General features: G+C 44.3%; 1 long non-coding RNA gene across 1 annotated transcript; it reads right to left on the reverse strand.

The window, feature by feature from the left end:
* Positions 1-2,266: 2,266 nt before the first annotated feature.
* LOC128049391 (uncharacterized) lies at positions 2,267-7,058 on the reverse strand. Its single transcript, XR_008199577.1, has 3 exons — positions 6,929-7,058; positions 5,939-6,006; positions 2,267-2,406 (listed from the first exon to the last, which is right to left on the reverse strand). It is a non-coding gene; the product is annotated as an uncharacterized LOC128049391 (long non-coding RNA).
* Positions 7,059-11,171: the final 4,113 nt, after the last annotated feature.

The raw sequence follows: 11,171 nt of genomic DNA on the forward strand, positions 1-11,171 counted from the left end.
AAGGGACTCAGCCATACATATGCATATATCCATTCTCCCCCACCTTTTCTTTCACTTTAAACTATACCGACTCTCTATTTATGTGAAAATCCCCCCAGGATCAATCCGCAAAGGTATTTTCTCCCCCTATTAAAAGTGTGACATAAATTATAATTCAGTTGATACTTTTGCAGTTATTCATAGGTTATGATTAGTTTTTAGGGCTGTCTTTAAAAACTTACACTCATGTGTTAGGATATTTCATAGCATTCTTAGGAGAAAACACACCAAACATCTGATTTGACAATGTGACTGCGCCAAGTAGCTTGGCATTTCTCTAGATTAGGGGTTTAGAAGGTTGGCAGGTTTCAGACCCTATTTTGTTTTAGGAAGAAACAGGTTTCATTAACAGGATGAACACAGGAAACTCAGGGGCTAGAGTAAAAGTGAAATTTTTGTTTAGACTCTGCTTATAAAAATGGAAGCCTGTATTCCAGTGTTTGGGAAGTGTGTGAATCTGAACATGGCAGGATCTAGGATGATCTGGGCTCTGACAGTGCCTGAGTGACATCATTACTGGAACCAAGGATCTTTATGGAGCCATGTGGATATTAATGTAGACAGGGCTGACTGTCTATTGATCTCAAGGTGTGGCTGGCGGGTTGTTTTGTCTTCAAATAGACATCCTTGATGTCACGTCATTACTCTTATTTATCTTGTCCTGCTAAACCTTCAGGCCCAAGCAAGCCTATTTTGGGGAGAGCTGCCGGCCTGTGTTCCTGTTGGCACTCAGGGCCTCCCACCACATGTAGGAGCCCTGGGTGGGTTCCAAAGTGACAGGAGACCTTTGTGTTCACTGTCAGCCCTCAATCTTAAATAAAGACCACTTCAGAAGCATTAGGGGAGAACCACAGCAGGACTATCCTGAGAACCTGAAACAGCGGATTCCTCAAGACTACCCTCCACACCAGCAGTCCAACAGGATTTATTCCTTTTAATTTCCAAGATTTCTAAAAAGCATGAAACCCGGTACTACCCCTTCATCAAGATTAGATTTAGGCAGTATGACAGTGTGCTTTGATCAATGGAAATCTTGTGAGCAGACAGGTAACCTGCAAATGGCGTTTGATGATTAAAACAACTGAAAGAACCAGACTGTTTGTAACTAGATTTTTTTTTAAATTGAAGTATAAATTGATTTATAATGTTGTGTTAGTTTCAAGTGTACAGCAAAAGAATATATATAAATTCTTTTCAGTTTCTTTTCCATTATAGATTATTATGAGATATTGAATATAGTTCCATTGTGCTATAAAGTAAGCCCTTGTTGTTTGTCTATTTTATAAATAGCTGTGTGTACCTGTTAATCCCTAATTCCTAGCTTATCTGCCCTCCTCCTCAACTTTTCCCTTTTGGTAGCCATAAATTTGTTTTCTATGTCTGTGAGTCTGTTTCTGTTTTGTAAATAAGTTCATTTGTATGATTTTGTTTGATTCCACACGTAAGTGATAGCATATGATATTTGATTTGTCTTTCTCTGTCTGACTTACTTCATATATTATGATAATCTCCAGGTCCACCCATGTTACGGCAAATGGCATTATTTCATTCTTTTTTATGGCTGAGTAATATTCCATTTGGAGAAGGCACTGGCAACCCACTCCAGTACTCTTGCCTGGAAAATCCCATGGACGGAGGAGCCTGGTGGGCTGCAGTCCATGGGGTCGCTAAGAGTCAGACACTACTGAGCAACTTCCCTTTCACTTTTCACTTTCATGCATTGGAGAAGGAAATGGCAACCCACTCCGGTGTTCTTGCCTGGAGAATCCCAGGGACAGGGGGGCCTGGTGGGCTGCCGTCTCTGGGGTTGCAGAGTCGGACACGACTGACGTGACTCAGCAGCAGCAGCAGCAGTAGCATTCCATTGTATACATGTACCACATCTTGTTTTATCTGTTCCTCTGCTAATGGACACTTAGGTTCTTCCATATCTTGGCTACTGTAAATAATGCTACCATGAATATTGGGGTGCTTTCATCTTTTCAAATTAGAGATTTTCATAACTAGCTTTTGGATTAAATATTGACCAACTTTATTATTTATTTGTTTATTTGTTCAATGAATGAATTGTTCATTCAGCTAACACTCAGTCAGGGCTTACTTCAATGATCTTTCATCAAAGGACCTGAACTCTCTGCACCACGAATTTCACAAATGAGCTGTTAGATTCTGGTCAGACATACGTTTTATTGTGATACAGATGAGAGCATTTGTGATTACAGTGATGTCTGGTCTCTAAAGTTGAACGGGTCCTGTTGTAGAACCATGGAGAGAGGGACAAAAACTCGCTACAAGGGACGGCAACTAAGAGGAATAGTAGAGTCAGTGGCCGGAGAGACCATTTCTGGTCACAGGAGATCTTTGACTCTGAAAGGATATGAAAAAGTATGATCAGGGTTGGAAACAATGTTTCTTCAACAGCAATACGGTTCTGAAGGGTGACCAAGTGAAGACTGCAACAACTGAGTTTTATAGACTTTATAAAGATTGTTCTCCTATGGGAGCGATCTTGGTAATTTGCTGCTAACTTCTTCGGCTCCCAGTCTAAGCTATACACAGATAATTGTAACAAAGAGGAGTTTTAAAAAATGTCGGGGTTAGAGAATAGGGGAAGTTTATTTTTAACTAAGTCACAAAAGGGCAGAAAGGGAAATTCAGGGATGTGATCAAGGTGAGAAAAGTCCATCCTGGGCAGACGGTTATCATAAACAAGAACCTTGCCTTCTCCCCTATTTGTTTACGTACCTTTTCAAATCATTGAGGTGGATAGAAAAGGATTAATGTGCATTCTCATCTTAAAATAGTATATTATTGCACTTAATAATTTAGTGCTCCAGCTGTACCCCATTGCAGGCCAGTGGGGCCTCTTTGGCCTGTTGCTTAGGTTCTGGCACCATGCTGCTGTTAGTTCCCCCTGCCATGAAAGAACACCATGTGCTTGTGTAGATCACAGGGCCACCAGTAGAGGCTGTACTTCCCAGACTCCCGTGCAGCCAGAAACGACCATATAACTAGGTTCAGCCACTTCTGAGCCATCTCTTCAGAGACAAAGCGACTCCCCCATGCTCTCTCTTTGCCAGACATGAAGGCAAGCCCGCTTCACCTCTGTGGATGATAGTAGTACCCCAGGAGATGGGGAAGTAACAGGATCTTACAGGATGTGAGGAACTTGGATCCCAGAATGGGAGCAGCACTGCCCTACCAGCTCTGTGCCACTCGCCCCTGGACTGCTTCAGGAGAAAAATTTTAATTTAAGGCTATCCATTTTATTCTTTCTTTGTTACAGCAGCTGAACTTGAAGTCTATTGCAGTTCTCAAAGACACAGTGATGTTAAACTGCAGGGTGTGTTTAGAGAAAGCGTCGTGACTGGATTGTGGTTAGGGAGTGGTGGGAGGTGGGGCAGAAAAGGCAGGACTTAGTATAGTTTCGTGTCAGGAAATCATGGATGGGCTTGTGTCTCAAGACAGAGGACATGATGGGCTGGGAAGGGTCAGTCTTGATCTTAGTTGTGAGGTCTGTCCTCTTCTCCATAGTGAATCCTGCCTCCAAAACAAACAGCAAATGACACTCAGCACTGGCCTCTCACAGCCTGGGTCCTGAAACACTGGCCACGCATTGTCATACACCACGCCGCTGTTCTTCCCCCAGACTACCGGGGTCCAGCCCCGGTGGATCCACGATGATTCGAAGGTGGGGATGGAGTTGGCATCTTTGGAAAAATACATATTTAATCACAGATATAGAGAGATTAGAAATGGATAGTGTAGTAGGAAGATTAGTGGAGAAAAAGAGGCTGAATAACTTGGATTACGTGGAATAGCATCCATGCTCCAGATGGGAATTCAGCCAGAAAAACGGGAGCAAGAAAGAAGCGACATGGGGGAATCAGTCTTTCCAGAAACTGATCCGATTTCTTTATTTTGGGGTTTGCTTATATACCTTGTTACACATAGGGATGAATACAGAGTCATGCGGGGGGTCAGCTGTCCTGACCTTTATCAAAATCAGGTGCTTCACATAAATGTATAAAAAAAGGTACATCATCTTCTGGCCATGAGTGAGACCTGCTGACATTTTATGATCCTTTCTTTCTGATAACCAAAAAACTTATTTCTTCCAAGGGTGTTTTTTCTTAAACCAGGCACCACCCTCCAAATAAAGTTACATTCCTATGGGGTGAGGGTGTAGTGAGTTACAATCAAGAAAGGAATTTATTTAACCCAAGGTTAACATGATTAGTCTTAAAGGTTAATACTTATTTCTTCCTATATGCTTAAAGGTTAATACTTATTTCTTCCTATATGCTAGTTATATTCATTATAAGGGTAGGGAATATGGAGATTTAGCAGCAAACATCAGCCCAACAAATGAAAATCCTTTCACCAATGCTCCTCTTAAGATCTGTTTAGTCTTAAGATATGATAAAGTTACATTCTTACATAGCAAGGACACAGTGATTTATAACAAAGTACAGTGATCTATTACAAAAGAGAAAATCCATTAACTCAAAAAGTCTAGCATTGCTAACATCAAAAACTACTATATTTCCTTTGCTATATTCCAAATACATTGATTAATATATTCCCAGGTGCCTAAAGATATGGAGGTCTGGCGGCAATCATTGACTCAACAAGAAGAAAAAGCCCTATGCTAATTAAGACTCTCAAAATACTCCAAAACTCTGTGCTGTTTATGGTTAAGAGGTAGTAAACAATCATGTGGCAGGAGTATGGATAATCCTGTCACACAAGCTAGTCTGTCAGCAGAGAGGTTTGACCTGAGACATCCTTGTCCCACCCAGAGCAGGGAATTAGCAGCAATTATTGACACAACAAATGAAAAACCCTTCACCAATATAATTCCTAACCAACCCATTATACTAATAATTTCTAACTCCCCCAAAGAATTTGCCTTTAGTAAGTCTAAAACATCTCATGCCTCTCAGGTTGGGAGGCTGTAAACAATCACATGTGGCTGGACAAACCTATACAGGTGGGCTAGATAACCTTCAGAGGAGTCCGTAAGCTGAAACACTCTTGTCACGCCCAAGAATTTTTATCGCCTTGGAGCTGCACGTTTACTCCTTCTCCAAGAGAAACGGTTATGGGGGAGAGCCCCCCGTAAAGTCAGAGGTGTAGGTGAGAGCATAAAACAGACTCTGGTTTTGGGGTAGATGCTCGGGAACAGGGGGTTTCCTGAGGCTTGATCACGCCTTTGCATATGCCAAGCCTCCTTCCTCATGACCTTTGCCATGGGCGGAGTTCCTCACGCTGGCCCCTGGCACCAGACCTCCCAACTTCTCATTGTGTGATTCATCTTTGAGTCAATAGCTTTATCTTGCCCCCTGAATTTCCTCTGTGAATAAGCTGTGCAGTCTACATTCTGCCTTGTGCCCTGACCTCTGCAGAGAGCCCACTGAATACACCCCAGACCTGGGGTCATACTTCGGTGGAGCACTACAGAAACTTACCACCTTTTTGTCAAATCTGACAGGTATTCTACTTCCAGGGAAAATGAATGGGAGAATTTCTCCATCCATGTTCAATTTTGCTGCTCTCTTGTTAATGAATTCTCCTATGTTTACTTCCTACTGCCTGCGGTTGACAATTTGGAAAATTGCTTTAGGAAAAATACGGATTTTAAAAGGCTTATTTCCAGTATTCAGGAAAACAGCACTTCTTTTTTTAAACTTTTGTTTCGAACTCTTTGACCATTCTAGTTCCAAGAATCTTCTACATACAATCAGAACTCTTTTGTTTGGTGATGTTGAATGTCAGCTTTCTGTGTTCCTGCAAAGGTAAACATTCATCGTAGCCCCAGATCATTGCTAAGTCCATCTCCCCTGGTAGATTTGCTCTCCTCCCTCCTCTACCCCATTCTTTCCCCTGGGAAACTGACCTCTGTAGACCGCATCAGTAGGCTCCCTTGCCCACCGGCTACCAGGAGGATTCAGCCAATTGGAGACCCTGGTGGGAGACCAGAGGTTGTAAGGAAAGTGCAATCGAGGTGTCTGTCTCTATGATCCCTCCCTTCTGGATTGCGAAGGGTTGGCTGCAGAGTCGGGTGCATCACTTTTCCAGAGCATACGGCTCCTCTGAGACAGCCAGACCAGGTCTCGACATGGCTCTTCTCTATGTAACTGCTTCCTCCCTTCTGTTTTGCTTTCTGATAGCACCGGCTCCCCACTGCTGCTTTTCATGGGGAGCTGCACCTTCCCTCACTGGTTTCTCTGACTCTGCCCTTCACTTCTGTAAATATCCTTTATTACACTGTCCTCAGGGATCTAGTTTCAGTGTACCATCTGTTCCTGCTAGAAAGCTGACTGGTACAGTGATTAAGCTAGGGTTGTCTATAACACACCATAGTACATGTTCACTGAGAGGGGACTAGTGCCTTAGATGTGCTCACTTGGTCTAAATGATCTGATTCTAACCAGTGCCCCAAGTTCACCTCATATATTTTTGGTTATTTCTTCAGGTCAAAGGATTAGTTCATCCAGCCTTACTGTGGGCATGGCCTGAGAACACACGCTGCTACAGACACAGGGAACAAATGTCTCTCTTCCCCATAGAGTTCTCTTTCCCCCAGGAACTTTGTTCTTTCTCTCTCCCTCCTTGCCTCTTTTATCCATTCATCCACCCATCCATCCATCTGTACACACATCCACCCACCCAGTCACCCATCCATCCATCCATACACCCACCCATTCATCCATCTCTGTATATGTACAGACATATACATATATGTGTAAATATAGAATTCTTTTTTCTGAGCCAGTTGAAGGTAAATTACATATGGTGTTTCCCTTTAAATAGATCAGTGTGTATTACCTAAGAATAGAATATTTTCTTACATAACCATGGTACAGTATCAACTTTATAAACTTACATTGATGTAATCTTTCATCTAATCTGGCAGCTGTATCCTGATTTTGTCAGTCAATCTAATAATGTTCTTTCCAGCACTTCATTCTCCTCCACAGGATTCAGTGCAGGGTTGGGTACTGCATTTAGTTGTCATGATCTTTTGGTCTCCTTTAGTCTGAAACACTATCATAGCCTTTTGTTGTCTTTTATGACATTGACATTTGAGAAACAGAGTCCCTCCTCCCATCCATGCACCGTTCTTTTTAAAAACAGAGCAGTCATCATGTTGTGTTTGCCTGATGCTTCTTGGTGATTTTACTGGGGTTATGCATTTCTGGCCGTAATGCTGCACTGGTGAAGTTGTGTCCTTCATGGGCTAATGTGTTAGGAGACACACACTATTCACTGATGTAGGTAATTCTGATCTCTGCTACATAATTATTAGGTTTTATTTTCTCCCTTGAATTCATAAGCAGTTCATGAGGAGACACTTTAACACACACAAGTGTCCTGTTCCTCATCAAAACCTCCCCCTGGATTGAAAATCCACAGATGCTTCTTGCTGACCTACTCTCCACTCCGTGGCTGTACAATGATAATGCTCCCTCTCCAGCTATCCCTGCACATTGCCCGTTTGGCCCTCAGCATTCAACTGTAAGCGGAGGAACCTTCTCCTCTATTTATGTATATGTCTTTTAAAATCAGTGATATGGATTGATTTTTCAATCCCATTTTCCAAGAGTTTATTATTGTACTTAATGTGCTGGTGCTCCACTTGTACCATTGCAAAGACTTTGAACTGCTTCCCAAGTCCTTGTAACATGCTCCATTATCTTTTGTGCCCACTTCCTTTCTTTCTTTCTGGCTTAACATGTTCCAGGCTCATCTTGTACTGACCCTGCCCTGATCTTTAAATCAGCCATTTTTCTGAGTAGTCCTAGTCAGTTTTTGTGAGGAGTATGAGACACCACTACCCAGGCCCTAAATGTGCTCATTGTTGCTGCTGGAGTGTATTCCCTTTTTGATACTTTCATTAGGGAGAACTGGGAAATACAAGCATGTATATGCCTATGCATATATATACACACACATTAATACCCATACATGCATACCTAAAGGTGTATTACATTTTTCATATACCTGTTTCAGAAATTCTGGAGTTAGCACACAAAGTTGTGGAGTCCAAAATCTGCAGGGCAGGCTGGTGGGCTAGAGGCCCAGGAAAGAGCTGATGTCACAACTCCAGTCAGAATTCCTTTGCCACTGGGGAACCTCAGTCATTTTCTCTTATGGCCTTCAACTGATTGGATGAGGCCCACCTACATTCAGGAGAGTAATCTGCTTTCTCAGATTCTACTGATTTAAATGGTAATCATTTAGTTCAGTTCAGTCGCTCAGTCGTGTCCGACTCTCTGTGACCCCATGAATCGCAGCACACCAGGCCTCCCTGTCTATCACCATCTCCTGGAGTTCACTCAGACTCATGTCCATCGAGTCAGTGATGCCATCCAGCCATCTCATCCTCTGTCATCCCCTTCTCCTCCTGCCCCCAATCCTTCCCAGCATCAGAGTCTTTTCCAATGAGTCAACTGTTCGCATGAGGTGGCCAAAGTACTGGAGTTTCAGCTTTAGCATCATTCCTTCCAAAGAAATCCCAGGGCTGGTCTCCTTCAGAATGGACTAGTTGGATCTCCTTGCATTCCAAGGGACTCCCAAGAGTCTTCTCCAACATCACAGTTCAAAAGGTAATCATTAATCTAATCTAAAAAAAACACCTTCATAGTGACATCTAGACTAGTATTTTATTTGACCAAATATCTGGGTACTGTGGCCTAGCCAAGTTGGCACATAGAACTAACTATCATACTTACTGTGCTGTGTGCTAAACACACGGGGATGTCCCTTTTGGGAGGAGGGGACAGGGAGGTGGCCTTTCAGGGCCCTCAAGAGGTGGTTCCCACCGATACATCTCATGGCTCCTTTTCCAGTGCTCAGGTTGGGGACCAGGCCATGAGCTGGAGAAGCGCTTTCAAACCCTCCCCTCCCTCTACACTCTACACTTCCTCTTAGCCAAATAAGGCAAAGAAATACATACTTCTTTTTTTTTTTTCTTAAGTTCAGAGATGGAGAGTTGCTGCTGATATGAAGGGCTCCCTAGGAAATTTTATCTCAAAGTACATGGTCACAGTACTCAGATAAATGTGTCTCTCTTGGATAAGGAACAATGTTCCAGATAACTGGGCCTCCCATGGCCCAGTCTCACTCCTATCTGTTTTGTGCTGCTGTGTCAGTCTTGATTCAATAGAAGTATTTCATTCCGCAGAGACAGTGGGTAGCAACTGTTTGATCCTTGACCAGAGATAACCCTGGAGAGGGTGTGTCTTACATGCTGGGAAAGTTAAGTGAAACGGCTTTCACAGAATTCTGGAGAGAGAGAAGGGCCTTGCTTGCAGCCTAAAGAACACCCCGGAGACCTGCCCACATGTGTTTTCATCCTGTCAGACTCTTCAGTGCTCAGTGTGTAACTGGAATTGTTAAGGTGGGGCAGGGGGATACTTCTGCCCGTGTGCTTCCTTCCGTATACACTCAGAGGGGCTCACGGCTATAGCCGGGCTGCAGCTATTCCATGTCTTTCAGATCATGGTGACCCACGGTGGGCAGTCTGTGCTGGGCATTCTTCCAGGGCCTGGAGCAGTGGGGCAGGTCCACCTTGTCACCTACTTGGGGAAAAAGAGCTGTAGAAGCGGAAGAGAGGAGAGAGCTCAGGAAAGCTCCTGCAACTGTGGAGAAGGTGAGAGGGAGGCTGAGGATAAAATGTGTTTGCCCACTGCTGGCGTGCTCTCCCCAGATGCAAGCCTGTCGCCTCACTGCCCCTAGAGGATCAGGTAGACCAGCGTCTGCAGCCCAGATTCGGCACCTCTCTCCTCCGATCACAGTTCCTCAGGACACGGCCCACACTTGCATCTGATGGGTGCTGTCCAGCCTGGCTCTAGGTACCTTTCCAGACCCTCTACACCCATAACAATACACATCTACTGCACCGTATATTCTCTGTCCTGCAGACATACCCTCTTCCCTCAGGCCACCCTGGCTTTGATTATGCTTCCCCTTCCTATAAAGTCCTTCCACGCCTTCATCTGGTCAGTGTCTCTTCTTTAAGACCGAGTTCAGCCTCACGCCTCCATATCACCTTCCTGACTTCCTTCCCTAACTCCTTCTCTGTGTTCCATGGGATCTGGGTGTGACCTCCCGTGGCTATAATTGTTCAGGATGATGTCGGCTAGACTCTCCACGTGTGTGTATTTGTCACCTAAGAGACACCCCAAGACCCGAAGCCTGTTGGCTTGCCAGGGCCACTCCATCACACCCTGAACCCCACCCTGTTCACAGCCTAGAGCTGAAGAACCCTCTCTCCTGCAGCTCTTGCTGGGGACCCTTGCACCTCCTCACTTCCCAGCTTGACCTCATCCATGGCCTGGTCCTCATCCTGGATCAGTGGCTGGCTAAGTGTCTTTCCTCCATGACTAAGCACAAATTTTAATTCCTGTTGGTTCTTGCCCTTTGATGGTGATTGCTTTGGCTTCCTCCAAATAACAACTGTGTTCATTCCCATCTGGCCCCCAGTGTGGGTGTCCCTGTATGCTCCTCCTTCCTGCTGGGGGGCCCTGACCCCAGAGAGGGAAGCCAGGCACCATCACGTGGCCAGCACTGGGGTTCAGAATAGCATAGTGTCTTCCTCTGTATGGCAGCTGCACAAGGTCTTCCACGTAGAAGGTATCAGTGCTCACTGTGTAGTCAAGAAATACATCTGGATGCTTTCACATGATACTATTTAGTATAAAACTGTTAACAGTACTAACCTCAGGGGAATTATTACAGAGAGTTCAGAGAAGAAAAGAGAAATTAAAATTTTCATTCCATACCATTTTCCACTGTTAGATTTTTTGTTTTTACTATGACAATATTTTTAAACATTAATTTTTATTTTTCTTGGCACCAGGTCTTGTTGTTGCGTGCAGCCTTTCTCTAGTTGTGGAGAGCAGGGGCTACTCTCTGGCTGCAGTGCGTGGGCTTTATTGCGGTGGCCTCTCTCGTTGTGGAGCATGTGCTCTGGAGCATGTGCGCTCCGGTGGTTGTGGCACACAGGCATACTTGCCCTGCAGCAGGTGGAATCTTCCTGCACTAGGGATCGAACCCACGTCCCCTGCATTGGCAGGTGGAGTCTTAACCACTGCCCCACCAGAACAGCTCCCATGACTATGTTT

This window comes from Budorcas taxicolor, chromosome 6, assembly GCF_023091745.1.
Source record: "Budorcas taxicolor isolate Tak-1 chromosome 6, Takin1.1, whole genome shotgun sequence".
Classification (NCBI taxonomy): Eukaryota; Metazoa; Chordata; class Mammalia; order Artiodactyla; family Bovidae; genus Budorcas; species Budorcas taxicolor.